The 4,028-nt window shown below is 41.2% G+C and overlaps 1 pseudogene; it reads right to left on the bottom strand.

Moving 5' to 3' along the window:
* LOC137986038 (uncharacterized) overlaps positions 1–3,141 on the bottom strand; it is a 15,965-nt pseudogene extending 12,824 nt beyond the window's left edge.
* Between the last annotated feature and the right edge of the window lie 887 nt (positions 3,142–4,028).

Raw genomic sequence — 4,028 nt, 5'->3', positions numbered from 1 at the left:
ATAAAATACAATCTGCAAGTACCAGGTCGCATCGAAAATAAAACTTGCATGCAAATTCACTTGGTGTGACAAACAAACCGATGCAAAAGTTTGCAATCGCCAAGGATAGAATGAACCAGTTACTGGTTACTCGCAGATGCCGTCTGCAAGTCATAAAATAAATGAGGAGACGGCCGTTTCCAGTGATTGTCAGCACAGCGATGATACCACGGATGATTGAATACCAAGTATCCAATGGTTCCGTTAAAATACCACTACTGGAACTTAGAGTATGGTTGCTGGTACTGTCCGCCATACTTCTCCATACGAAGGCCTTTGCTGTGAAGTACCGGGTTGCTTTATGTAATATTCCTTGCTCAAGGAAGAAGACACCTGACAGCTGTATTAAGTGCTCGCCAAACCTAAATTTGCTTCAGACAAGTGGGGGTCAACTTTTTTTCCTTTCAAGCCATTGTAAATATCCCTTCAATACGCTGAAGCGTTCATAATGTTGTCAACCTTTGCCGTTCGATGAAGGACCTAATTTTAACTAGGATTTAAGAGCGTATCCAGGGGTAGACCAGGCAGGTGTGCTACATGTCATTTCACGGATTGCCACGAAACTTGATCACAATTTAAGACTGACTCAAAAAACTAAAAAACCCAAAGCAGTTTGCATTTTGGATATTTCCGGGGGACCACCCCCCTCGGTTTTTTCATAAAAATCTAAAAAAAATTACCCTGAAATTAAGTAAGAACACAGTGCTCTTAAATTTAGCCTTTTTAACCAATGATAATTTGGCTCTGCATGTAGATATGCCTATCTTTCCTGCGTACAAGGCAGGGATAATCGGTCAATTTGATTGATACCTTGTCCATCAATGGAGGTTAATAATTAACCATGCATTTAGGCCTCCCAAAATAAGCCGGTTTTAAGGTAAAATATCTCCAATGGCCATTTCGCTACTGTAAAGATTATAGTATCCTAGTCAAACTCAGTGTTTTCTCTCTTAAAGTCGGCAGAAAAAGCTTTGGGCAACGCTGTTTTTTCGCCGTGCACATCGGTTAAAAATTGCACCTAGCGAGAGCAATTCTGACTTTGCGTTGACTTAAGATACGGAGATAATCTCTTTAAATGAAACTAAAATTATTGTTTTGACAGTGATTTCGTAAAATATAAATTGTTTAGATTCTGGAAAGCTCTATTAAATCATAAAGAAAATGATAAACAGAAAATTTAATATCAAAAGCGACAATTCATTTAATTATATTGAAAATCGCTCATGTTTCAGAGAACTTCATCGAATTTTAAGCCGCTTCGATAAAAAAAAGGAAAGTAATGCAATCACAAGATTTTTTTCTTAAGTTCCTATTGCTTTTAATTGTTGACTTTTAATACTCCACTTCATTTAAACCAGAAAGAACTATCGTAGATTAAAAGTCGTGTTGACATCAGTTCGACTACGTAGAGCGTGACAAGAATTACAGTTCCCTTTTAAACACAACTACAACTGTATAATCTCAGGTATATGTTGACCCTAAAGTAACTTTAAAGTTTCATACTTTCAAAGAACAGATCTGCAAACAATTCAGGCACGAACGAAATGCTAAATTACTACTCAAACTATTTGCACTGACTGACTTTGTACGTGTTCTGTTTGTTTCCTTCGAGCGTGACCCGATATAACCGTCTAGTCTGCGATAATTCTTGCGTCTTTTATACAATTGTTTTTTTTTTCTTTGATAACAATGTAAAACATGTGTAGAATTACGCTGAGGCCTTGATTGCCCTTGTGTCACAGTAAATTTCAACGTAACATTTCACGATTTGCCTGCGTAACTAAAGATTGCGTGACTCGGATGTGAGATCTGCCCAGATTCTCCGTGACCTTAAATGGATTAGTCTGGCTGGCAGAGGTGAAAAACAAATGAACTCTTTAATGTTCAAAACAGTGACCTTATTTAAGTGAAAAGGATTCCCTGACTAAATAAATTTTTGTTGTTGTTGTTTTTGTTATTCAGCGGACACTAAACCTCCTTTTGTCATTCATTTATGTCAGGGAGCGACCGTTTAGTCATATATGGCAAGGGGTTGTAGTTTTAAAAAAATCCAGTCCATCAAAATTAAACCTCCCTAACAGAACACTCAACGAAAAGGTATTGCAAAAATATGTCAAAAGTACCCTGCTTTAAAAAAAACCCTCAAACTATCTTGTCCTTTTAAAGTGTATTCCAAACACTTTCACTGTATGTTTAAAACGCCTACAGTTCAAGATCTCTCCTTATTTGTCGCCTTGTTCGTACCATATCCGCCTCAACCACGAGGTCATCAACATCATCACCTTCTTCATCACTGACCTGACTGGCTATTTCCTCGCGCTGTAATTGGCCACTTTTATAAGAGCGGAGAGCCTGCTGAAATACCGGGTGATCTGCTGTTCTGTTAACCAATCAGTTTTGCCAAACATCTTCTCCCCGTTGGCAGTCCTCAGTGTTCTCATCCTTGTAGCCACTTCTGAGCCATTAGCCTTTTTTCCGGTTTCTTCTCCTTTAAAGAAGACGCCTTTTTTGCCTTTTCAGAGAAGACCACAGATTTCCTAGTTTTACGAAGCGCCCATCCTTCTTCTTCTTGTGTTTCTGGGATAGAAGCCCTGGTATTTTCCGCCGCCGACGTAGAGGGCTCGGCATGAATGTAGCTACCACTTACCGTTATGCAGGTATCAGCCCATTTTCGTTTGATGTCAACATAGATTCTCGCTCTATCTTTACTATATGCTTGCCGACATCCAGGTGTTTTTGGAGGGTAGCAAAGGACCGGTACATTTTAATGCACCCTTCCTCAGGACATAAAAACTGGAGAGGATCATTCTCCTCCATGCGTCCTTGGTCAAGCCTAGGCAGCTGAGATGGGCCAGGCTGATCCGCAGAAGATCTTGTGGTTGCTGCTCTTGCAAGGTACACACCAGCTGGTACACTTGGCTGACTAAAGGTTTGTTTTATTTGCATCTTTGTTGGGCCCTGGGGAGTGCCGAGCCGTGCCAGCTTCTTTCCATCAAAGTACTTGCCAGGCCCTACATTATAAGCATGCCACGCTCTCATTCCTTCCGCTTCATAAGAAAAATTATGTAATGACTGTACCCCTTGCATGGTGTGTTTTGTCATTGTTTGCGCAGATAATTTAACCTCACACACTCCCGTTAACAGCCCTTCACTCCGCCATATGATTCGATTGCTTTTTTCATGTCTTTGGCGCTTTTGACACCATTGCCCTCGTTGATATACCGTCGCATGTGGCTTTTGACCGCTGCAATGCGACGGTCGCAGATATCTTTGCCTGCCTGAGGTTCGCTGTAATCGTAACGAGAGACCTTTACTCCAACGCGTTCATCTAGGCTTGGAAGAGACAGAAGTAGGTACGCGCAATGGTAGCAGCCAGCGTTATCTGACCTTAAAAACACCTGGGTTATATCGGGATTCAGGTTTTTGAGGAAGGACAAAGTGTGTTCAATGATGGATGCCACAGCAAACCAGTTTTGGATGCACTCATCGAAGAGGTGAAGATAGGCTCTCGTCTGAAACAAAAATATGAAAGTTAAATTGCGGTGTCTGACACGACTGTTATTCCGAAAGCCACGTAAAATATTTTGAAGTCTTGTAGCCCACTGTCAAAACTGTGTTAGCCTTCTACGGAGGCAGCGAAATCTGGTACTCATTTCTAACTAAAAGGCAAGAATAGTGGAACTTTCGCACTCGTATTGACGCCCTTCCCCTTAAAAGTACCTCAATTTCCTCATTTGCAGCCTTGGTGATTGCAACGCAGACATGCCAAGGCTTCCCTTTCTTGCCAAACCAGTCTCTCTGGGTCTCTCTAAAAAATGTGGGCAAAAACTTCATTGCCCAGTCCATGATCAAGAGAACTTGGTTAGATGCAAGCTTGTCAATAACAGCATTTTTGGCGGCGTCTTGGTGAACAGCACGCAAGATATGCGATTTCCAAGCTTCGAGATTGGGTATCGCATTTTCCATATCATGTTGTAGTTCCTCCCGCT

Source organism: Montipora foliosa, unplaced genomic scaffold (genome assembly GCF_036669935.1).
Source record: "Montipora foliosa isolate CH-2021 unplaced genomic scaffold, ASM3666993v2 scaffold_132, whole genome shotgun sequence".
Lineage (NCBI taxonomy): Eukaryota > Metazoa > Cnidaria > Anthozoa > Scleractinia > Acroporidae > Montipora > Montipora foliosa.
The sequence above is the reverse complement of the archived record's forward strand: the minus strand, read 5'-3'. Positions and strand labels throughout refer to the sequence as shown.